This window comes from Eublepharis macularius, chromosome 2, assembly GCF_028583425.1.
Source record: "Eublepharis macularius isolate TG4126 chromosome 2, MPM_Emac_v1.0, whole genome shotgun sequence".
NCBI classification, from domain to species: Eukaryota; Metazoa; Chordata; class Lepidosauria; order Squamata; family Eublepharidae; genus Eublepharis; species Eublepharis macularius.
The window spans coordinates 208,515,074-208,541,375 of record NC_072791.1 but is presented as its reverse complement, the minus strand read 5'-3'; the positions used below and the strand labels follow the sequence as shown (position 1 = coordinate 208,541,375).

Genomic DNA, 26,302 nt, shown 5'->3' with positions numbered 1-26,302 from the left:
GGAGGCAAGACGGGGAAAGCTTTTTGAGAGCCGCCGGCCCCTCTTTCCTGCCCTGCCCGCCTCTGAGGGAAGAGGAGGAAGGAGACGGAGAAGCAGCAGCCCGGCAGGTAGGGCAGGCCGAGCTGAGGGGGGAGCGCAGACACAAAGCGGAGGAGGAGGAGGAGGAGGAGGAGGAGGAAGTTTCTCCCTCTCCCTCCCTCGCTCCCTCCTCCGGCCAGGACTGTCTGGCTGGGAATGGGCCGCGCTTTCAGGGAAGAAGATGCGGAGCACAAAGGCGGGCAGGGGAGGCAGGGCGGGAGGTCAGGCAGCCAGCCGCGGCGGAGGGGAAAACTTGATCCACCGGTTCCTGGAGGGGAGCGCGGGCGAGGGTTGGGCTCCCGCAGCCCGGGGCGCGAGGCGAGGCGAGGAAAGGAGCCGGCCGGCCAGGGGCGCCCCTCGCGCGGCGACACCTGCTCCGCGGAGAGCCCTCGGGAAGCGGCGGCTGCGCCGGGGCGAAGCGCCTCCCGCCGCCGGGGAGCGCCCACGGCAGCCCCTCCCGCCCCGCCAGCCCGCCCGCCGCGGCCGCCAGCAACAAGTCCCCGGAGATGCCGGACCGGCGCCCCGGCCCCGCCCGGCCCGGCCGCGCACCTCCGCCTACCTCAGCGGCGCGCGCGGCGGCGGTCCCGGGCCATGGCGGGCGAAGGAGCCGGGCCCCGCAGCGGGCCTCCCCGGCCGGCGCCTACCCTACCGCTCGCGCCGGGCCGGACCGGGCCGGGAGGCGGGCGAGCGGGAGGCCAGCGCCGGCCCGCGCCGGACTTCCTCCATCTTCGGAGCGCAGGGCGAGCCCGGGACAGCTGGTCAAACCCCGAGAAACCGATCCGGCGAAGTCGCACATCGCGCCCAGGCGGGCACCCGGAGCCTGGCTGGCGAGCGAGCGAGCGGCGGGGCTGGGGCCGCGCTTGCCTGGCGGAGGGAGCCGCTCAGCAGACTCGGCAATCGATTGGAGGACGAGGCGCCGCGGCTCCCCCGGCGCGGCAAGACACGGCACGCGCGCCGCCTCCCCAGGCCCAGGCGGCTCCCCAGGCCGCCGGGCGCAAGGTGGACGCTCGGTCCGCCTCGGACGCCCGGGGGGCTGCCTGCCGGCAGGAGGAGGACGCAGCGGCAGAAACTTTGGAAGGAGGGAGGAAGGCGACGCCGGCCGACCGGCGGGCAGACGCCCGAGGCCGCCCCTGCTCGTCCGCCAGCCGGACTGGGGGTGGATGGGGAGGTGAGCTTGGCGGCCGAGGAGAGAGGCGCGCTCTGCCCATGCTCAGAGACGTCCGCTCGACATCGCGTGCAGGGCTGAGAACTGGCCATTCAAACTTAAATCAGAATTAATTTATAGAAAGAAAACTGGGATGGAGCCCTCAGCTTATTCTGATGATTTAACTAGACAGATTAGTGTCCGTGAACAAGGTCGGTGTTGTATAGCTGCGGAGCTGGGCTGAGAAGAGTGGCTTGCCCAAGGCCACCTGCTGAGCTCATAGCAGTAGTGGGATTCGAACCGGCAGAGGGCTGATTTGCAGTCCCTCCACTTAACCACCGATTTACTCTACTCCTTCAGTGTTCTGTTGGCAATATAGACAGGCCCCGGTTGGGACATGGGGAAGGCAGCAAAGGGGAAGAGATGGACGGAGCTTAAATTTAGGTACTAGGATGAGTGGGGCATGCCAAAAGTTAAACGAGGGGGAAATTTGGGAGATTTGATGGAATGGAGGTTGGTGGTGCTATGGGTGCTCATGTGTAGGGGACAGCAGAAGAGAAGGGGGGCGTCATTTAGGGGAGCAACAGTGCAATCCTATGCAGAGTTATTCCAGTCTTAGCTCAATGACTTTCTCCGTTGACTAGAGAAACTCCTCATAGGATTGCAGTGCAAGGGACCTTTTGTTCATTGAGGGTGGGTGGAGGAGCAGAGCCTGCAGAGAAGAAACACTGGGATCTGAATAATTTGGGAATACCAGTCCCATCCCAGCCATGAACTCCCATATCTGCTTCAGGCACATTCATCATTTGTCTACTGTAAAAAAAAAAGTTAAAAAAAACATAGTGGCCTGCCTTATAGGGCTGATTCCAAAGTTGCAGTCTGAAGCACGCTTACTTGGTAGTATATTCTGTTGAAGTCAGTGAAGCTAATTTAAGATTAAACATTGCTGGAATGGAATGCCAGCCACACACACATTAATTTAGTTACTTTGTGTCTTCGAAAGAAAGTGGGCTATGCATCTATGAACAGGAAAGAGCCAAAGTAAGTTTTGTCAAACCTAAGTGAATTTGCTTCTTAAAATTCTTCCTTGTGGTTCTCCTTTGCAAATTTTAACGTGTGCTCCAAGTGCCTAGATAGCACTAGGTTTGCAGACACCCTAATTTCAGTATTTGATATCTGACAGTGCTTGAGAGGCATTGGCACATGCCATCTGTCAACAGAGCTGCACTTGCAAAATGGGACATGAAACCGTGCACAGAGAGACATTTAGCCATCACGCCTTGTAATGCTGTGATCCTGAACCAAACCAGCAGCCCTTCTCCCTGTAGCTGCATTTTAATGAAACAGAAAACACTGGTGTTCCCATCATAGATCTTTTAATCTGTGTAGAGTTTGGTCGTAAACCAACATGGTGCTGCCATGGTGCACCTGTGAAAGAGGTAAATCTGGATTTGATACGCTATTACAATTAAAATCTACAATTCCCTGTGTTAAAAAAAATCTTCCTCTGCAAAGAAGATGAATACAGCAAGAAATAAATTTGTTAACTAGTTTGCAGTAAATAATTTCAAAATATCACATCCATTCAGCTATTATTCTACCTCTAAACATCAGCAGTTTAAGAAATGATTACAGGACTGATTTATTCATCTCCTCTTTCTCCCATGGTAATGGTAATTTTAATCAACAGAATGAGTTCGTCCATTCTTCTCACCTACCAGATTTCTAAATCAGTTGACATATTGCAGTAGTCTTCTCTGCTCACTCTCCTCTCCCTGAAGCTCCAAACAGACTAGGGAATGGTTAGAGACTATAATTTTCCAAAGATACTCCTGTCAAACTGAAGAGAAGTAGGCAGCCATCTGCATTTTCTAAGGAGCACGTACCATTGAAGTCGATTGGAGTTATTACCAAGAACGCACATGTAGAAGAGAACTAGGGGAGTTCTTCAGATCTGATATCAAATTTGTCGTTTTAGAACTGCAGGTTGAGCTTGTTAGGCGCCCCTTTCAACAACAATGGAACTGGTTCCGTTCTCCACCTGTTATCCAGAACAGCATCCCTCTGCTCATAGAACATTTTTCTTCTGTCGATACAGCACATCTCCCAGGGGCTTGGTTCAGCCGTCATATGAAACTCTGGCTACCTGTGAGTCAAACTCTGGCTTCACAAACTAACCAGTTAGTTGGTTTGTGAAGCCACAGTTAGTTTGTGAAGACTCGCAGGCAGCCACTCAAATTCTGGTTTGTTTCAGCATGGGCTGATTTCTGTGAGTATGCCCTTCTCTCCATGGAGAGCCAGGTGGTATCCAAACCTCCAGTGTCCGAGAGCAAAGTTACCATTGGCCAGTGGCCTTTTGAGGGCAGGGTGGGGAACAACCTCTTGAGCATCTGTGGTCACTTCTGACCATACTCCCTTTCTCAAGCTGCCATGTTTTCTACACGAACACTTTCCTCACAATAGACCCAACATGCAAGTGCCAATTTAATTGCATCTCACACACATACTTATTCTTCTGAAGTGTTGAGGCCTGGATTACTTCTCTAGTTCAGGCCTTTGCACTTCTGACCCAAACCTGTTCAACAGCTGCTGGCCACCATTTTGGTTTCTCCTCAATTGCTGCGATTTTAGGGGTGGGTGGATAGGAGAGACTTGCCAGGCCTATATGAAACGGAATGCGGATGCCTGTAATCCTTAATATTGTAAATACTGGATACATTGGGGGGAAAGTGACAGAAATGTACTTTGCACATTTTCTGACAACTCTCTTTATTGTACATCAGGACACACCAGAATGTGCAAAACAGGTGCTGAGGCCAAAATCAGATCCTCACGGAGCTTCCCACCAGCCTCCCACTGAGTGTGGTGTTGTACAGTGTCTACCGGCCAGCTGCCCAACATAGGGGTACAGCACGGGGCTATGTAGTGCCCATTCGTTTGCTGACCCACATATGGGTTGCAGTACATTATCTGTCCGCTTCCCTCCCCCTGTATGTTGATGGGCAGGAATCTGGAATTGACCCCATCTTGGGACAGTTATCTGTTGATTTTATGATGAACTGTTGTTTTATGAATTGTTTTAAATATTTGTATTATATTTTTATAACTGCTGTACCTCATCCTGAGCCTGCTTGAGGGAAGGGTGGGTTAGAAATGTAATAAATAAATAAATAATAAATAAAAGCTGGCAGTTGCTTTAGAGGTTTCATTTATCCTTGGGTGTTTTCCACAGAGGGACAGACTTATATGGTTTCCCTGTTGTTGCTGTGGTTGCCGTACAGTACAGTGACAACAGGACCTCCATGTGGAAGGCTTCCTGCCCCAGTACTCCAGCAATGCCACACACGCCCCAACACACTATTGCACCACCATTGCTTACTTTTCCAGATTTTTAAATTGGCATTTGAATATCAGGTTTACTGATTTTCCAGCTTTTATTTTTTAAAAAGTCTCTTGCCTCTTTCATTGCAGAGCTTTCCCTTTCCACTTACATCTCTTCAATGAAAAGGGCCGGAGACTTAATTTTTTCTTTAAAAAGCTGGGAATTTTGAGAACTTGATATACCAATTGCTATAATATAACAATATTCAATTGCTGCTTTTTTTAAAAAAAAAGCACCTGGGGGGGGGGTGGCTGTTGCCGGAGCACTGTGGGTGGGACCAGGAAAATTCAAACTTTCCCACCACCACAGCAAGTACCCAGTCTTTGCTGCAATCTTGCCTCAATTTTTTGCAGCAAAGCAAGTTTGGGAAAGGTTGGACATCAGCAGAACAAATCCTGGGAGTTGCATAATTGCCCCCATGATGGCGTGGGGAAGCAAGGAAAAAAATCCCGCTCTCCAACAGCCTTGAACTTGGGTTAAATATCCCATGTGGAAAGACCACATGGTCACCTGTCAGTGGTCTACTGCACACCTTTAGTCCCATCCCAAATGTTAATCCATAGGGATGCTCAGAATTTGCGTTAGAAATAAAAAACATCTGAAGCCAGAGCTGTGGCAATAATGAGCCATTAAAAGAGAAGCCTGTTCTTAGGCAATGTCTTATTGCTGCCATTCCCTAGCTTAAAAAGAAAAGAGGAGCCTTTTACACAACTGTAACATTTCCAACAGTGCAGCGAACCTGCATTTCTGCTCAGCTTGCCTTGGCTGAAATTTTGCAAGCCCCGTCGGAGCCATTTGGTCTGCTGCAAGGCAAGCAAGTTGGGCACCGCTATCCAACAATGAACAACCTAAACTTTGTCCTTGATTTGCATTTCCAGAATAACTGCACTTCATCCTCTACACTGGACACTATAAAATTCTATATGGCTTAATCTGTGCATTATGCCCTCTTTTCCCCTACATTACGCATTTCTTATAAAGTATTCCTTTTTATGTTTATATGCAGCAATATCAATAAAAAGATCTATAAAGAAAATAATGACTCTCTTGAATATTTTCAGGACTTGTCCTATTAATTTTTAAAGGGATCTTACGCATGGCAGTAATTGTTTTCCATTATGACGGACCACTCTTTTTATTAAAGCTGCGGATAGTTTGGAAGCATATGTATTTAATTTATAGAAAAAGTAAGTATTGGTATGTTGTTTTTTTAATTCATATTTTGCATTCTGTTTTCTTCTATGAGAGGGAGAAATCTCTGTTTTCATGGGAAATATCCTGTTGCACACTGTGGTGTGGCAGGGGATGGGAGGTATCTTTTGACACACTTCACTTTCCAGAGCAATGAGAAGTTCCAGGGACAGTCTCAGGGCCAAACTACAAATGACACCTGACACTAGTTGGACACATGTCCGATTCCCTCAAGTTTTGATGGGAAATGTAGGCAGCTTGGCGGAATGTTGGACAAATGACAGTTGAAAAGTCCATTGGACAGCAGTCGGAGAGCCAAGCTGCAAGACCAGGATGCCCACGTTTCCCATCAAAACTTTAGGGAAGCTGACAAGTGTCCAACTAGTGTCAGGCGTCACTTGTAGTTTGGCCCTCAGTTGATTCCCTTTGGAGCAGAGAACATTGAACAGTTGGGATATTTCTGTAATATGCTATAGTTACAAATATACAATCAGAGCGTACTGGAGACAAAGCAGCTTACAGGCCAGCAGCAGTAGCCCACACCAGATGCCTAGAGAAAGATCCTGCTCTTCCAAGGTGCTTCAGCCAGTTCACAGTTGTCTCTTCCTGCTTCTCTGTCTCTTTTCCATCTCAAAACCCTGCTATTCCTTTATACACACAAACACCCTAGGTTTGCCAACCTTCAAGTGGGTCTAGAGATCTTCTGGAATTGTAACTGCTCTTCAGGTCACAGAGATCATTTCCCCTGGAAAAAATGCTGCTTTGGAGGGTGGACTCTGTGGCATTATACCCTGCTGAGACTCCTTCTCCAAATCTTGCCTTCCCCCAAAACTCCAGGAATTTCCCAGCCTCGAGCTGGCAACCCTATGCTCACCTCCAAAATCTCAATCCTTAAAGAACCATTTGGTTCTTTAACAGAAGACAATTTGGTTCATTAACAGAAAGACAATCGGAGTGTATATTGTCTAAATCTGTTAGCAGCTTTTCATATGGTGGACTTTGACATAGGGCTGAGGTGCCTGGAAAATAAAGTGAGTCTGGCAGAGCAGCAAAGAGATGGATTTTGGTCCTTTTTATTAGATCGATCCAAAAAAGTTGCAATGGGAGATAAGGAATTATCCCTTTGGGAGATGACAGGGGATGTGCTACAAGGTTCTGCAATATTTCCCATGTTTAATATCTATGTTCGGCCCAAACTCTTTGGAGTAGGTCACCAAAAGGCTGAAAACAATCTGCTATCATTCTGAACAAGCCATTGGCGGCTACTATCTCCATCCTGGCCCTCTGGTCAAGTGGCTGTGGGTGAACAAAGTGCAGGGAAATCCAGGGAGGTGATGCTGCCTAGGAAAGCCACTGCTTTAAGTGGGGTTGTCCTTACCACTGAAGGTATGCAGCATTCGCTGTTACGGGCTTGGGAGTCCTACTGGGTCTGTGTGAACAATATCCAAGTCCAACAGCACCTTAAAGACCAACTAGATTTCCAAGGTGTGCACTTTTGAGAGTCAAAACTCCCTGTGTGAGGAGGAGTGGGGAAAGGAAGGAATCTTTATAATCCAGGCAGAGGGTTGGAGGGGTATTGTAAATTAGAGTGTCAGGAAGCTAGCTGTAATATATATTATAATTAGCTTGATAGAGCAGGGGTGCAGAGTGCAGAAAGTTAGCATCTGTGCTGTGAGAAAAATCCTATGTCCCGATTCAACCATGGGGAGCCCATAATTCCAAATTTGCAAATTATCTCCACTTTGACAATCTCACATTGTAACTTCCCTTTGAAGTTTCTCTGCATGAGAACTGCTACTCTTAGGTCAATGACAGAATGTCTCGGAAGATTAAAATATTATCTCACTCTTTTTTTAATGTTACGATTTTTTAATAATCAGATTTTGTCCATTTTTTGCGAAGGAAAAAGTCCAGTATAAGGACAGCTTTCATTCTGAGCCACATTCACTCAAGCGGTCATGATAATATCAAAAATTGCACAAAATGCTAGAATGCCGCGATGAAATGCAACTTTTCATAATATCCACATACTGCACTACTGTAGAGGTAGGGGGAGGTAGCATTTTATAATCCCCTATCAGTTCTGGTCCTGGACGGAGATTTCTTCAGGCGAGGGAACTGGACAGCCAACAATCCCAAAAGGGGGCCTCAATTTACACAAAGTGAGAGGATATGGAGCCAACCAAAGGAGTTCAGTGTCAGAGAGAAACGTGTCCAAGGATTGATCCAAGGAGACTGGAGAACAAAAGGCATGCAGTCCAATATGCAAAGTAAGACGGACCATCGCAAAGGGGGATTTGAACTTGAGTCTCCCAGATTCTAGTCCAGTACTAGACCACAGTGGTGGTGTGACCTTATGGTTACTTTAAAACGAATTTGTAAGTGATCAAATGTTAGCTCTGATCATTTATCAGTAAAATGTAGTTCATAAAAACAAAACATTTATTGTCAGGAAGAGATTATTAAAGTCTTATAGGTGTTAAAGATATTGGACCACAGCCTTTAAATCTGCATGTTAATTTTCATTGAGAGCCACTGGGTTCATTTACTGTGTGCCGCTGATAAAGGACTGGCTCATATCTTCTGTTATGATCTGCAGTGTGTCGTGGAACTTGACCGTGGTGCTTTGTAGACTACCTTGTAATTCCTGGAATTTTTTTTTAAATTGTCAAATGCTAGGGAATGTGGAGGGTGAAGATAGTTTCCCTGTGCAGCAAAGGAATGAGGAATGAACTGCAAAGAGGGAAGGCTGGGGATGCCCATCTTATGCACTTGGGTCTACCCAGGTGCCTGTGGAGGAATTCTGCTATTGGTCTAATTTGACACAGAACTACGATTTGTGATGGCGTTGGTCCAGAATCCTGGAACCTGGTTGCCCCTTGGTAAACCTTTGGTTGTGTTCTGATTGTTGCCTTTTAAGGTGCAGGTCTGGAATCCAGGCTGTCATAGGATGCGGCAGCCAACCTGTGGTCAAAGGGGCGCCTGATTAAGCTTGCCTAAGATGGGTTTGGTGGAGATTGAGTGATTTAGTCAAGGTGGCATTCTTGACACAAATCTGCCAGAATGGTCTTTTTAGGATTCCATATGGACTAGCTGCACTGGGTTCAGTGCTGTTGGGAAGTGGATTTTTCCCCTGCTTCCTCACAGCATCATGGTGCACACATGCAACTTCTGTGGTCTCCCTGATCTTTATCAAAGCTACTTAGCTCCAGACCTTTGGGAAAGAGAGCAGTGAAGCGTGGATAGCTGCTGGCGCCGGGGGAGGGGGGTGGGGAATTGATTTTGGTTTTCTAAGTGGAGCCTGGGGATCTCTCAGAATTAAAACTGATCTCCAGACTGCAGAGATATGCTTTCCCGGAGAAAATGACTGCTTTGGAGAGAGGACTCTATGTCATTATACCCCATTGAGATCCATCTCCTCCCAAAACCCTGCCCTACCCAGGCTCCACCCCCAAATCTCCAGGAATTTCCCAACCTGGATTTGGTAACCGTGGGACTTCCCACCCACACTATCAACACAGCAATATTCTGGTGCTAATTTTTTTTAAAAAAAAACACAACACCCTCCCGCCCCCAAGGGACTGTGTGGGTGGGAAATCCCAGTGTAACAATACTTGTAACAGATTCTCTGAATTCCCAGTTTTCATTTTTTTAAAAAGTAAGCTTCTAGCCTCTTCCCTGCAGATATATAAGGGGATACCCTTATATTTCCACAAGGGAAGAGGCTAGAGACTTACTCTTTTTAAAATGAAAACTGGAAATTCAGAGATCTTGTTACACATATTGATATAAAGATATACTAGCGCCATTTTTCTAAAAATAAAAAGGGAAAAGCCCTGGTGGCCCAGGAAAAGGAGGGTAGCCGCTGCTGTGGCAAGCAAACTGCAGGGAAGCCTGCTACGCGGAAGCCCCATTGCCTCTGCACTTTCTCAGCAGCCATGGGGAAACCACACTCTCTTGTCCCCATATGGAAACCATATAAGTGAAGCAAAAGACAACGGGCATGGAAAGGAGAAGATCGCTGAGCTACTCAGCACTTTCCAGGGCATTTCCATCATGCATAGGAGAAAGTGCTCTCAAGTCGCAGCATACTTCTGGTGACCCTGCTGGGGTTTTCGAGGCAAGAGACGAACAGAATGGCTTTGCTATTGCTTGCCTCTGCATAGTGACCCTGGACTTCCTCGCGTGGTCTTCCATTCAAGTAATAACCACCACTGATTCTGCTTAGCTTCCAAGATCTGATGCAATTGGGCTAGCCTGGGAAAAATTTTCTTGACTTCTGAAAGCACCTACCTTTGGCGCCTGATGAACAACACTGAGGCAGGCTCCAGTCACAAGCTTTCAGAGTATGCAATCTTTGGAGATGGGCTCCCCCAGGACCCCATGTCACCCTGAGTAGCTGCATCACATGATTCACCCTGCTGCAACTCAGTCCTCTTTGCCCTGTGAGCTGTCAGTCACTGATGACCTGCTGTTGGAAAGGAAGGCTTGTGACCACAAGCTAAGATTCCCCAGGCTGTTGGACAGCCCCAGGGTTACTTCCACAGAGAAGAAGAAGGAGGTAGACAGACAAAGAGAAGCTTCAGGTGTGAGAGGTAAAGCTTATTGAGCTCTGTTCTGATGGTGTAATCTCAGTGAGTGAAGATGAAGCAAATGTTAGTCATTTTGTATGTTCATATATTGCAGTCTATTGCAGAATAACACATCGGCTTTATAAGTCACACAGCCTTTTGATCCGTGAGCGAAACGGTGTGTAACAGCACCTGTTCACCCGAGGCAACCTTGTAATATTTCCAGCCTTAGTGACTCCAGCCAAATTCCTAATTTTGGGATTCCTAGATTCCTATCAGGCAGCTGTTCTTCACACCTTGAAGTCAGTTGTCGGTTATGTCAATTTAAGGTCATGTCGAGAGGTTGGCCTGTCATTTTACTACAAAGTACAAGAAACGCAGTTCATGGATGCACTGCACTCCCCCGACATGTTTTCTGTCCCTAGAATTTTTTTGACTTACTTTAGACTGGAACCAGGTTTACGAGTCCTGAGGATGCTAGCTGCGTTCTCTGGCACTGAAGGCCAGAACAGGTGAAAAGTGAATTAAATGTTTTATTATATACAGTGCAGAATCCATTTATGTTTAAAGATACTGCAAGAATTTTCTTGCTTTTTTTTTGGTTTTGATATTAAGTGGTTTTATTCTAAACAGTTGTATAAAAATGTGATCCCTGTGTGCCACCAATATTGGTCAGAGGGTAGGGTATAAGGGCTCTTAATAACACAATAGTCCTTGTCTTACTCTTTGAGATTTCAGGTCATATCTTTGACTCTGGGCTAGATCCAAAGAACAGGAAGGTGTAGTCTTTGAAGAGCAGACATTTCCCACCCACCCCGTCTTCTGCAGCCCCACCGTGCCATGTAAAAAGCTGCTTCTGAGGTTGAAGGATGCTAATGAACAGCGTGGGAGGTAACACAGGGTTGCAGCTCCAGGGGGAAATTCACGGAAATCAGGGTTCTCCCTTTGTATAGAAGAAAGTCCTCCTACTCACACGGCATATTTGGATCCAACCCATTATTTCCAGATCAGATAAATTTATTGCTTCAGCACAGCCACAGCAATCCACAAAACACAAAAGAAAGAAAATACAATAATAGTAATAAATTACTATAGCAATACAAACAATCGCATAAATTAATCAAAACAAAAACTACTCTATCAATGTCTAAATCTATAGAATCCATACAGTCATATACGATATAATAAATCCTACCAAAAGGAACTTTTAAAATGAACTTGTTCATAAATATAATTCAATCATCTTTACTGTGTCTTGTTAACTGATGCGACAAACCTTGCCATTTGCATTGTGATCCATCTCATATCTTGCATTTATGATTGTCATGGACCAGATATCTGACTCTTCCCCAACAGGCAAAGTTGCCAAAGGCTCAGCTGGACCTTTGACCACTCCAGAAGGACAGCAGGATCTCTGAGTCCAGTGGCACCTTAGAGACCAACAAGATTTTCAGAGTGTAAGCTTTCAACAGGCAGAGAGCCCTCCTTCAGCAGAAGGGAGGAAGAAGGGACCTCTGACTCTCAAAAGCTTGCACTCTGAAAATCTTGTTGGTCTCTAAGGTGCTGTGCCACTGGACTCAGGTTCTGCTCTTCTACTGCAGACCAACATGGCTACCCACCTAAAACTCACCCCAGAAGGAAGCATTAGAGACATTTCCATGAGTCCATTTTGACATCCAGGAGGAGCCCGAGAAACTGAGTCAGCTCACTTAAGATATAACCTTGCCTTCCTCCTCCAACCCTGAACCACCACCCCGCCCCGGGCGTGATGCAGCCTGAGGTCTCTCCCCAACTGACCACTCAAGCTGCACAAGGCCAAAAAACATCCCATCCCCAATGGAGCACTCACTGCTGTAACCAGACCTTTAACAGCCAGCAGCCTTTTCCTAAAGAGGTGGGTCTTGCATCTCTATTTCATTGCAGTGGTACTCAAGGCCTCCACTCATGGTCAGCGTGGCTGGGGCACCTTCTAAGCTCTCTGCACTGCTTAGTCTTTCCCAGTGGTCTTGCCCTAATTGGGGAACCTCAAACAAGACAACCGTGTTCCTCTTTGGTCATACAACATTTGAAAATAATTTCCTGTGTGGAAACCCTACAGTTTGCTGTAGAGTTGTTTTTAATTTGTGATAAAGTGGCATACTGGGGTAGAGCCTATCCCTCTCCAACCACACTACTGAGGAAAGTTCATTCATTCATTCATTCATACCCCAGGAGAGAAGGTGGCATGATATAGCCCAATCTCGCCAGATTTTGGAAGCTAAGCAGGGCTGTTACTTGGATGCCCCCCCCCCCCCCGGAAGTCTCTGCAGAGGAAGGCAATGGCAAACCTTCTCTGCTTCTCACTTGTCTTGAAAGCCCCTTGCTGGGGTGCAACTTGATGGCGCACACATATATTATAACCCACCTTTTCTTTTGGGTCAAGTGTGAAGCCCTCTTCCCATCTAAGGAGGCTTCCATGGGAGGAAGAGCCACTTAAGCTGGAGGAAGGCTCCCAAAGTTGGCGGATGGTTGGATCCACCTCGCAACTTGATGCTTTTCTGACAGATATTTCAGAGTGCCTATCTGTAGATGACTGTCCGTTTGAAGGTCAAATGACATCTAGTATGACTAAAATATGCTTTGACTGAAGCTCTATAGTTTGACTCAAACTATTATTCAAGAGACAAACATACCTGGAATTACTGGAGGCGTTTGGTATTAACCTCATTTATTATCATTGCAATACGCATGCTGTAGTGTGAATGCTCTGAAGATCACATGGCAGGAAATCTGCACAGTGTTATATAAAGCTCTGGGGAGCCAGGCAGAGCTTATGCCTAAGCAGCTGAGTGGCCGGAGCAACAGGCCCATTTCTAGTCATCCTCACATTTTGGATTTCAAAGTCTGGCCCAGCATTTTAGAATTTCAGTCTCCTCCTCAGGATCTCCAAGAGGAGACATGAGAAGCAAAAGTGGGTGAGGGAGAATTTTTTCCCCACAGGACTGTTCTGCGAGGCCAGAGACAAAATGTTGGAAGCCCTCCTTTCTCATTGTACTCTTTATTAACGTCATTTTTTCTCAGTTGAAAAAAGATATGTGCATAATTTTTTTTAAAAAATTGATATTTGACATCAGAATGTATTGCACCAATGTGTTTAAAGGCTTGATTATTGAAAGACCCCCCCTAAAATTATAAAGGATTCACTAGCAAAGCTCAGCACTATTGCGAATGGGATCCTCCCATGTATCTCATGTTAGTGGATTCTTGGGGGGGGGGCAGGTGGAGTTGGCAACACAGCCTATCAGGTCCTTGAGCTGAGCTAGTCAGTGTCCTTTGACGATACTGGCTGGGCGGTAGGTCTGTCTCATCCTTCAGACAGGCTATTAGCTAAGCTGTTGGTCTGTTGAGGGCAGTGAGGCAATGAGAACTCCACCCATGTCCCCAACATCAACGGCTTGCCAAATGGAGCCTGTGGCAGACCAAAAGTACTCCTGCTCGTTGGGTTATCTTTTCACTGACTAGTAGAAGGATTTGATCATTTTAGGCATTAAAAGATAAATACGGTTTGTCAGTGCTGATGTACCCCCTTCATGTGGGAGGCCAAGACAGGTTTCCTCACACGCAAGGCCATATTAACCCATGGCCAGGCCCCTAGGCCTTCAGATATTTCGGGCCCCCTCCAGCACTTCAGTCTTTCACTCCACTACAGCTGACAGCCTGGCCCTGGTACGATAGGTATTGGACCACAGTACATAGCCCTATATCCATTTTGAGGGGCTCCTGAAGAATTCTATTCACATTTTAAAAAATATTTTTATTGTGCGAGTAGAACTCTTCAGGAAAGCACATTTTGAGGGTATAATTGTTCAATACTGTTAAGATTTTGAAGTGAATAAAATGTTTATTATTTATTAAAATATATATAGTTTATGGATAATTGTTTTAATATAAGAGACAATTTGTTTTACTTTAATAAAGAAGCAGTTAATTATCTTATTAATAGAGATTATATAAGAGAATCAATTAATTGTAATTTATGTGGGGGTGTGCCTCAGCAAAAAAATTGATGGGCACCTAGTCCCTGCGGATCCCCCAGGCTTCAGCCTAGTCAGCCTTATGAATAATACGGCCTTGCTCACACACAATTTTAAGCAGAGGCTACACAGGGTTCATTGACACTCTTCTCCCCTGTGCTAAAGTTGAAACCATCACACCTTCTCCAGAATGTTCTTACAGGCTCAATAACTTCCTCGTTCTATGGGAAGGAGAGAGTGAAGGAGAGACAGAGTCTGAGAGGTAAACATCCAAACAGATGATCATAGAAATATATTTTGAAAACATATAGAAAAGAGACAAATAATTATACACTAGTGATAAAAATGTGATGAGGCTTGAAATTTCTCTCAAGTTTAATGAAGAGCCACTTGGCTTCACCTGTTGGCCTCCATCCCTGGAGTCTCAGGAGACCTGGCAAGCCACACATCTACCTGCTCTTCTCCAGAAATTTGTTTCTCACTGCTGTTCCTTGTTTCAGTGCCTGGAATCCATCTTTTCAACACATGAACCTGCCTGACCACTGTTGTCCACTATCAGTTTTCCAAGGTCTCAGATCCCTTCTGTCCAAGAACCTGTATGTGGAAATACCATTCAGCTTGAGATCTTATGGGTGCAATGCCACAGAACACTGCTTTACAGTTTATATCTACTCCTGTTAGTGACTGAGTGCCACACTGATTCTGGAATTAGAGCCTTCGAACAATTTCTTTTTCCCATTCAATTACTTTTTCCAGTTAATTTAAATGGCTACACATTATGCATAGGGCTGGCAGTTGATAAGCACAAAAAAATCTGTTAATCTTCTGTCTGACTTACTTTTTCCAGGTAAGGGCAGTTAACTTTTAATTTCTCTTTGCTGTACTTTCTTATTGATCACAGGCTGTGTGGACGTAGCTGATTTATGGCGTCCGTTGCATCCATGGATTCAGACAAATTTGCCATCAGACAGTTGAACCCATGCTAAGAGTAAAAAGTAACAAAATCTGAGCTAGTGCATTCATTTTTAATATGTCCTTGTTTAACTAACTTCCACATAGTGTGGTTATTTTAGAAGGATCGCTCTCCATAATGAACGGATACATACTCTTCCACAAAACTCAAAACTTCTCAGTTTGCCAAAGTATTTTTCAGCTGTAGTTCTAAAACAAATTCCTGACAACCGATAGCACTTTCCAGAAGTGAGGGGCTGCCACATTTGACCCAGACACACAATCACCTCTTTGTACAATAATAATATTACTGAAATAATGTTATACCGGTTGGTACCAACTGCCGATGGCAATACACCATGTATTGATTTTGGCATTTTAAAACTTAGTTATGATTCTCACCATATAAAAAAACCTATTCTAGAAGAGTGTGTCTACTATAAATTGCTTTTATGTTAAAAAATAAAATTCACTCTAATGCTGGCCTGGGATTTCAAAGACTTATCTTACACAACCATGAGGTTATTCTTAGAATATAAATAAGCTCCAAGCATTATAAACAATATCCATTTTTTCCACCTGCTAGTTTGATTGCAGAAGAGACTTTCCATACAGGCTGCCCAGTTGTTTCCTTGATATATTTTGTTGGTATCTTCGCACGATGGAGATCTACACTGCACTTTAAATGAGGCAATAAAGTTGCAGCCTTTTCCATCCTTCAGACTTCTTTACTTTTCTGCTGATTGACACACCTGTGCTGCTGGGAATTACACCTAGTATCCCACTGCACGGGGCATGGGAAGGTACAATGTGGCTCTCGAAGCTGGTCCTCAGCAATCCTGTACATTGGAAACAAGTTACTCAGAAAAGGCTTTTAGGCAGAAAATCAGATTCCGTCCATTTTGCCTATTGGCTTTCTATGGAAAAGGCCCTCCTGTTTTTGGTAGATGCTAAATACTGATGGTGCCAGCATCAATATTGAACCTTGAGTTCAAGCAACTGGTTGGCCACTGTGTGCGACAGGATGCTGGAGTAGATGGACCACTGGATTGATCCAGGAGGGCTCTTCTTATACTGTGTTCTTATGACTACACTTAGGCTGATTCCGCACATGTTGGATAATGCACTTTCAATGCACTTTATCAATCATTTGAGGTGGATTTTTTGTTCTGCACACACAAAGATCCGTTCCAAATGATCTATAAAGAGGATTGGAAGTGCATTATCCAACGTGTGCGGAATCAGCCGTAGATTAAACACCAGAACTTTAAGAAAGTGGCTTAACCAGGTGGAAACTACTGCAGATTTTGAAAGTGCAGCTGTACAAGTATGGATTCAAGCAATATACCTCTTTAGCTGTTCTGACTACAGTGTTAAATTTATCCCTTCCCTTTTAAATTGAATTTTCCATGAAGTTGGCTGAAAACAACATGTACTGGGAGAAGGATCACCTGCCCACCTGGAACTGAAATATCTTGGCAACCTCTGATTGACTCAGGCACCTGTCAATTCTGGACTGTGTCCTTATCTTACCAAGATTGCACTAGAGGGCATTGTACCCCTGTTATGGGGTTCTGGCAGGTTTTTAAGATGTCGCCTTAGATAGTTTGTGCATTTGTTGTGGGGTAGTCTGTGGAGAAGGGGGTATGTTGATTTTCATTTCCCTCTTGACTGACTTGTGACTTCTATGAAGCCATGGCTATAGGCAATATGTGCTGCTGCACAGGATGGAGGTAGAAGGAAATCCATGAAGAGGTGTGTTGCTGGGGATCGAACCTTCTGCATACTCAAGCTGCGCTATGGTCTCTTCCCCTTATGCATCAAAAGCAACTTTCCCACAGCTGTCAGTCTACACACAGGCGTACAGCCGATGTCCACAAGAATCTGAAAAGAGATGTCTTACTTATGTAGTAGAACTTAAGCTTTGCAGGCAAAATAGCCAGTGTTCCGTCACTGTCATCTTCAGTGAAAGGGATCACACATAGCAGGAACGGTAAAGATCTCTGCTTGCTCCAGACAGCCCCTGCCCTTTAAACTACAGAGAAAGATGGGCTGATGGGGCCTGATACAGTATGATGCCTTTTTATATAGTCAATATGATGACTATATGAAGTCAATTTTGGGGGTGGTACTCACCACCTCTTATCAAAATTCGCAAGGTACCCACAGGCTGAAAAAGGTTGGGAACTTCTGGAATAGGCACTAGGTGCCTTAAAGTAGTAAAATTATGTCTACATCCTCCACTCCTGAATTGTAGGGTGTTCCTAAACAGAATACCTAAGCAGAAAATAACAAAATCTATGGTAGCAAACTTGGTACCAAAACATCAAACATTGAACACAAAGTGTGGTAGTAGTTAAAGCCTTATTCAAAAGATAAAGTAGATAAAGAGTATTTTCACGTATGCCTGGCTCATTCTAAGGCTCTTAGTGTTGAGGAATGTTCCTGTCTTTGAGTTAGGGCCCAATCTGTATTTGGCTCAGGGGTGAGGTAAACTCGGAGAATTCTGCTGAAAGCAGCTACATAAAAATTCAGCATATACTGTAGAGAAGGGGTCTAGGGTTGCCAGTCTCCAGGTGGTGGCTGGAAATCTGGAATTACAACTGGTCCCCAGGCATTAGAGATCAGTTCTCCTGGAGAAAATGGCTGCTTTGGAAGGTGGAGTGTGTGGCATTATACCCACACTCAAATCTCCAGGAATCTCCCAACCTGGAACTGGCAACCCTGCCCTATCTCCAGGCCAATCAGCATGGCTGACTGAGGAGTGGGATATGATTCCAGTTGGAAACATCCCCCTTCAGGTATGCTGCCAGTTAATATACAGAGCTTCTTGGGTGCAGTATAAAGATGTGGCTCTCTTTCTCCTGTTCTTCTGCCCTTCCAGTCTTACTGCGGTGGACACACGACAAAGAAGTACAGGTTTCCTGGAATATATAGCTGTGCAGAACAAATGATTATCTGGCCCCTCATACACATTGCTGTATAGAGGTAAGGAAAACTGCACCTCTTGGAAAACTCCCTCCTCCCTTTTGCCCAGCGAATACCAGTAACAGGCCTTTCCTGTACTTTGGGGTTTGGTGTAGCGGTTAAGAGTGTCAGGACTCTAATCTGGAGAATGGGGTTTGATTCCCCACTCCTCCCCTTGAAGCCAGCTGGGTGCCCTTGGGTCAGTCACAGCTTCTCAGAGGTTTCTCAGCCCCACCCACTTCACAGGGTAATTGTCATGAGGGTAATAATAACTAGGGCTTTTTTTCTGGGAAAAGAGGTGGAACTCAGGACCGCACAATGATGTCACTTTGGGTCAGCTGGAATAAGGGGGGAGTTTTTTAAAGTTTAAATCGCCCTTGGAAAAAAGGTCACATGGCTGGTGGCCCTGCCCTTGATCTCCAGACAGAGGGGAGTTTAGATTGCCTTCTGCACCGCTCAGCAGCGCGGAGGGCAATCTAAACTCCCCTCTGTCTGGAGATCAGGGAGTGCGGCCACCGGCCATGTGACCATTTTCAGAGGTGCCAGAACTCCGTTCCACCACGTTCCGGCTGAAAAAAAGCCCTGATAATAACACAATTTGTAAACCACTCTGGGAGTTAAGTTGTCCTGAAGGATGGTGTATAAATCTGTTGTTGTTGTTGTTGTTGTTGTTGTTATCTGAAATAGAATTTGGGGAGACTGATTCACTGCTCTGAGACTGATTGACAGAGAAATTGCATTGAGTTTCAGTGATAACGTAAATAAAATAAAATAAAATGGCCATGCATGACATATACTGGGCTTAGAAAGGATACGCTCTTGTCCAGCCAAGGCCATTAAGAAAAGAACTTTAAACTCCTTTTCCTTAACAGCTCCTCTAGCATTTTGCTGGTTGGGCAATGAAAGCATACTGAAAATGAATCTGCAAATACTTGTTAAACTTGATAGATTGGCTGGAAAGAATGTGGACCTCAAGTTCCACTTTTAGCTCCTTGAACTGATATAACCTCTAACCCTGGTCCTTTGCAGAGGTTACGGTTTGTACCAACTGATTAATAAACAAGGAATGCCACAGAATAAACAGCAGTACTCTGTACCAATTAAATATATGCTATTATATACGTTAGAGGTGGGGCTGCTGGTTTAATATTGAAAGAGATGCTTCAGTTTTACACTTTTAAAAAAAACTGGTGATGTATTGGTCTATATTAAAAAATTCATTTTTAAAATTCAGTGCAGGACTAAGTTTCATTAAATGTTTATGATGCTATTACATGATACATTTTTAGATAGGTGCAATAAAAAGGGAGTTGATAAAACTTCATTATCTATGGTGTCAGAGGAAGAATAAAATCTAATATCTACCAAGTTTGTCCATAATATTTGTTGTGATACAGCTTCAGGGAAAAAAACATTCTTCTAACTGCATTTAATGTCACAAGAAGACACCTCTTGGGGTTTTTGATGCTAACAACAAAAATAATGTGCAGAAACTTGACTAAAAAGCTTGAATATAATTTTTGCCTTTGTTGAAGCAGCAGCAGTGGATTTAGCCCTCAGCTGGTGGCTGCCTTGGTTTGATTGTCAGAGACCACTGTTACTGCCTGCCGGTTGGTACAGAAATTGAAAAGCAGAAAGGATATAAAATAATTTTCTTCAGAAAACCAAAATCTAACATCAATTGAGATTATGGTTTCCAGCCTCCAGGTGGTGGCTGGATTTACAACTGATCTCCAGACGACAGAGATCAGTTCCCCTGGAGAAAATGGCTGCTTTGGAGGGTGGACTGTATGGAAGTACACCCCGATATGATCGCTTCCCTTGCCAACCCCTGCCCTTCCCAGGCTCGACCCCAACATCGCCAGGAAATTCCCAACCCAGAGTTGGTAACCCGAATTGAGATACTTTAAGCAAACTCTAAAAAACTTTTAGAACCACTCCTGCATTGCCTTGTCATTAGCCGGACTGATACGGGGGTCCCCTGGTGTAGATCGCATCCAACATGGAATGCAAGGGAGACAATGCTGTTTATTCTATTGCATTCCATTTTAAGGAACCAGGGAAGTTAGAATTTTTCTTTAAAAACTGGCCTTCAAAGAGTGGGTCACAGCAATCAGTGGCATTAATATTGTCTTTTCTTTTGTTTTTTTTAAAGAGGAAGGACAGAGAAGTGAGGGAGGATTACAGTGTATAAAAACAAGACTGTCATACCCTCCGGAGAGAGGAGCACAAATGAGGACGAGTTGGAATCCATGCACCATTGTTCTGGGGCCAGGTGATGAGAATATTTACCAACATTGAGGGTCAATCTTTGTTACTTTAAACTTTCTACATTGAACATCATTTGCCACGTTATTATTACCCAGTTACCTAATTTGTGACGATCCCCCTGGAGCTCTTCACAGTCAGCCTCGGTTTTCACCATCTTGCATAATTTTGTGTCATCTGCAAATGTTTAAATTTAAAAAAAAATCATTTTATTAGTGCAAAACAAAAAAAAATTAAACAAGCAAACAGAAGAAAAGAAAAAGAAAACAGTGCTGTCTAAAAAAATACTATAGACAAAGCTATACATAGATATCTAGAAAAGAGTTCCAGGTATCTAAAAATGTCCATACACGATATATTCAAATATTGATAAGCTGATAAGGTCTTCAATCTGGTGACTTACAGGAAGTGGGCTTTTGTCTTTCCAGTGTTGAAATATAAGTCTTTTAGCAACTGTAAAGGCACGGAGGGTCCATTTCCATTGACCATCAGTTAGAATCCAAGAGACAGGCAAGTAGTTTAACAGAACATTAACATCCTCAAAAATAAGTGAGTTTCTTAACACAAAATTAATATAGCTGATAACTATGACTAATAACTTCCCCCCGAAAGGGCCAAATGAATAAACATGTCCAGAGTATATGCTTAAGAGATGCAATTTGTGAATTATACCACCAACAGTTATACACTGTGCTTAAACCTTTAGTAAAAAGTTGCTGTGGTGTCCAATATACCCTAAACACAACTTTTTGCTGAATAAGTGGCAACTTAAGATCCATTTTTTAATATATGGTGTCTTTGAGTTTCTCTGCATGAGACACCTCAGCGCGTATTCATCAAGTGCAGGGAGATGCAATGTTAACCAGGAAGCGTAGTTTAAAAAGACAGAGCCAGTGGAGATCGCTCCTCAGAGGGTTTGTTAATTTCATCTTCACCTCTCTGAAAGCTCTCAAGTCTAAAACTGTGTGGGATTGCAACCAGAAGGCAGCGAGGAATGGAAATGGGCAGGAGCTGTCTTCCAGAGCCAGGCTTGGACCTGGAGAGGTTATAATGGACTGAAGTTTCCCTTCTGGCATTTCACAGCCCCTTCACAAAGCACCAGAGTATAGCAAAGCCAGCTCTGTCTTTTTAAACTACCCTTCCCGGCTACCATTACATCTCCTGACACAGGCTCTTCATGTGTCAGATGTCTCGTGTAGAGAGACTCTTTGTTTCTTGTGTTCCTTTAGTGCAGTTTTGAAATAATCCTTTGATCATGCTGTCAGAATTTTGCAGCAGCATTTCAAATTTTCTTAGCAGTCTGGTAACCTGTAGTTGCAACTAATCTCATAATTTCCTATATCTGCAAGAATTCTAGTCATGACGACAATTTTGCATCCTTTATTAGCTGATGGAGTTTATTGGGTCCCTGTATTTTTTTATGGTGGTATATACTCAAAAATATTTTAAGATCAGCTTTTATCACTGGTGAGCATTGACTTGGTGACAGTTTGCCTTGAAATAATTGATGTTGTGGAGTCTGTCAACAGTGATGTCCCTGGAGATACATTTTCTTTACGTGTTCAATATTCTTAAATCTTAAAGAATCAGCCTATTTGGGCCCAAATTGGCCTGGTGCGAAACGCAGGAGTGCTCACGCTGCCTTTGTGATCGTTGCACTGTGCAAGGAGTGTGCCCAGGAGGCCTGTTCCCCCCACCTTTCCCTCCCACTAGCCAGGTGAGTGGTGGTGAAACGTGGAGGCTAGGAGTGGGGGATCCCCACCCCCGTCGGGGGACCAGCAACCCTAACAATGAGTCTATAAAAATTAAGTCCAAAATTCATTGCTTTTAACAGATGTTGTAAAAAGAGCCATTCCAATATCTGCATCAACAGACAAGAGCAATGATGGCACTCTATAGAATGTTGTACACATTGCATAATATCTAACAATCAGGGCTGGTGCCACCATTGAGGAGGTGAGGCAGGAGCTGCAGGCACCGTGGGGCCAGAGGGGGTGCCAGAGGGGGTGCCAGGGGCATAGGCACACCCTGCACTGCCACCGGCCAGCCCTGCACTGCCGCTGGCCAGCCCCACACCACTGCCGCCACACACACCCGGGCAGGCACAGCAGCCGCGGGCCAGGGATGGCAGATGGCCGGGATGGCGTGCAGAGTGCAGGCGGCCTCCTCGCACCCCCCCCCCGCCGGCCCGGCGTCATTGTGTGATGACGTCATCTCGTGATGATGTCATCACACAGTCTGGGGGCACACGCACACAGAGCGCGCACACGAGGGTGGCCTCAGGCGCCAGTAACCCTGGCATCGGGGCTGCTAACAATCTCCTTATTTATGTATTTATTTATTCATTCGTTCGTTCGTTCATTTATTTATTTATAGTCCGCCTTTCTCACTGAAACTCAAGGCGGATTACACAGTGTGAGATTAGTACAGTCAGTTTCAAGGAAATTTCCATAAATAATGCCATAGAGTAAATAAACACAATTTTACAAAGACATAGCATTAGCAAGAATCCAATACAGAGTTGAAGAAATGCTGAAACAGAACATAAGCAATTCTAGGGCTGACATTAGACCACATGAAGCACAGATAGCTCATAGGAGCACATATTTAAGACAACAGGTAGTACATAAGGCAGCATTGTGGTGAGGTCTATGGTCCTTAACTCATTAAGCAAAGGATCTCAGAGCCCCTCCCTACAATACAAAAGTATTTTTGAATAATTTGGCGTGAATATGTGATGATCAGCTATAAAACAATTTCTAATAAATCTTGTGTGTTCCTCCTGAACATAATCAGCCATAAATGAGTTTAACCTATTTACTATAATGATGCTAGAATGTTGCTGACTTATGGTGACCCCCTGATGTGGATTTTCAAGGCAAGAGGCTAACAGAAGTGGTTTGCCATTGCTTGCCTTGGCATAGTGACCTTGGTCTTCTCTGGAGGGCTTCAAGGCCAGGGCTGCCCCTGCTTAGCTTCTAAGATTAGATGAGATCCAGCTTGCTTGGACTGTCCAGGTCAGGGTATTTGCCATAATAGATGTAAAAAAAATATGCATAACTATTTATTTAAGGGAGGGCAAAAAGAGCAACGAGATGTTAAATTTAGCAATAGTTTAGGAACTCACAGTTTAGGCAACTTGCACAGTTCTTTAACAACTATGCTTTGCAACTTTATCAAAAAAGTGTTGAAGGAGGACACGATTTTAACTAAAGTCTCTGCCATCTGTGCTTCTGCAATCAGAAATGCAAAGAAATACCCATTTTATAGTAACATCAATAAAATATAAAACACATATGATATATCATTTCCCACTTTAAGACTCAAATCAAACAGGCAGACTTTCGGGAAGGATTAATTTAAAGACAACTTGTTTCCAGGGTGTAAATGAACCTGCTGCCAAGTTCTTAATGTATGCTATTTCTCAATCACAGTTAGATTGTGCTATTTGATAATTATGTCATATATTTATTGGTATTATTTATTAGCTGATTCTTTGTATACAGTGTTCTAAATGGTTTACTGTAGAAATCATAAAACAATGAATTCAGAATAAAATTGTAATAATTAATAATAAGACTGCAGTTAAAACTGTTGCAGCAGAAACAGCATAATTAATCACAACAGCATATAACAATCAACACCATTGCTGTGGTTTTGTATACAGAGAAAGCCCATTGTGGGAAAAAATACAACAGGCTCTAGAAGGGGGAAGGTGGGCCGGCTGGCACTGCCTTCTCCTCTGTCACTGATCCTGTCCAGGTGAAGGTAAGGGGCAGGCAGTGTCACCTGCTTTGCTCCTGATCCCAGCCGAGTCAAGGTGGGGGGCAACCATTGCCACCTGCTCCATGCCTGATTCCAGATGGGTAAAGGGGATGGGCATTGTCTCCTGCTCTGTACCTGATTCCATCCAGGTGAAAGGGGGTGGGCATTGCTGTCTGCTCCACACCTGATTCTGGTGAGTTAAAGGGAGAGCAGGCATTGCCACCTGCTCTGCTCCTAATCCTGGCTGAGTGAAGGTGGGGGGGCAAGCATTGCCACCTGCTCCATGCCTGATTCCGGCCAGATGAAGGGGGGGCTGGCATGGCCACCTGCTCCATGTCTGGTCTCAGTTGACTGAAGGCAGGGCGAGCATTTCCACCTGCTCTGCTCCTGACCCCGGGCGGGTGATGGTGGGGGCAGGCATTGCTACCTGCTCTGCTCTTGATCCCAGCTGGGTGGATGCAGGGGGTTGGCAGTTCCACCTGCTCTGCGCCTGATCCCAGCTGGGTGAAGGCGGGGGAGGCATTGCCACCTGCTCCACTCCTGAACTCAGCTGGGTGAAGGGGGGAGGGCATTGCTACCTGCTTTGCTCCTGATCCCAGTTGGGTGAGGCGGGCTGTGGGCATTGCCACCTTCTCCACTCCTGATCTGAGCTGGGTGATGGTGAGGATTGGATATCACCATCTGCTCCACTTCTGATTCCAGCTGGATGAAAGTAGGAGATGGGCATCGTCACCTGCTCCGCACCTGATCCCAGCTGGGTGAACACAGTAGGTGGGCAATAATACCTGCTCCACTCATGATTCCAGCTGGGTGAGGTGGGGGGGCAGGGATTGCCCCCTGCTCAGTTCTTGATCCCAGCTGGCTGAAGGCAGGGACAGGCATTGCTACCTGCTCCACTCCTGATCCCAACTGGGTGAAGGCTGGAGGCGGGCATTGCCACCTGCTCTGCTCCTGATCCCAACTGGGTGAATGCTGGGGGTGGGCATTGCCATGTGCTTCACTCCTCATCCCTGCTCAGTGAAGGAAGGGGTAGGCATTGCAGCCTGCTCCGTGCCTGATCCTGGACTAGGTTTCCCACCCTGGTGCGCTCTCAGAGGGATGGGCTACCTCTTCTGACCTTCCTTCACAGCAGCCCCCTCTGGAGGCACACCAGAGTAGGAAATGAGTTGTCTGGAACACACTTAGCCTTTTATATAGTAGGATATTGTTAATATCTGAATTGAAGCACCCAAAATGCATGAGTCTGTAATCTCAAACAATCTTTGGAAACAACCATTATTTCAATACTGTGTTTCGTTAAAGTGAGGACAGTGAGAAGATGGTGATTCAGCAGATTAATAATCTAAATTGGTAATCTAAAGGGGAGTCTTACAACCAGAAACATTGACAGATGTTCCCTCCAAAGAGGATCATCCTGACAGGCATTTTCCACAACATTTCTACTTAAGATGGTGTGGCAATCCACCCCAAAGTTCTGCCTGTCTCCAGGGCTCTGGTTTAACAATACAATCTAGTTACTGTTGTCACTCAGAACACAAAGGTTTTTACACACATTTATTAAAAATACAGTGTCCTCTGTGCAAGAGAAAGTTAGTTATGCTTTAAAACCACTATAGGTCTTGTTAGTCTTAGGTTAGTTACTGTGCAATCCTAGACAGTTACACAGATTGAAATCACTAGCTTAGAAAGTTATAAATCTTCTATAGATTGCACTGCTAATCAAGTTAGTAACTTCATTGTATTGATTTTATTAGGAGTTCAGCATGGATTTCACTGGATAAGGTCCAGTGATATTTCTCCCCACTAAAGACCTGTCATCACACAACCCATCTGGAATTTAACTCTTGGAGCCATAAACTTGAACAACTCGTACGAGGCAATACATGTGAACATTTGGAGATACTTATCATTTCCATTATAAACAAACCACAACCTGTCTACTGAATTCAATATGGAATTAATACCAGGTGCA

At 45.0% G+C, this 26,302-nt stretch overlaps 1 long non-coding RNA gene across 1 annotated transcript; it reads left to right on the top strand.

Moving 5' to 3' along the window:
- Positions 1-20: 20 nt before the first annotated feature.
- Positions 21-26,302, top strand: LOC129324019 (uncharacterized). The gene is made up of 4 exons (XR_008596509.1): positions 21-107; positions 18,215-18,318; positions 20,453-20,572; positions 26,085-26,302. It is a non-coding gene; the product is annotated as an uncharacterized LOC129324019 (long non-coding RNA).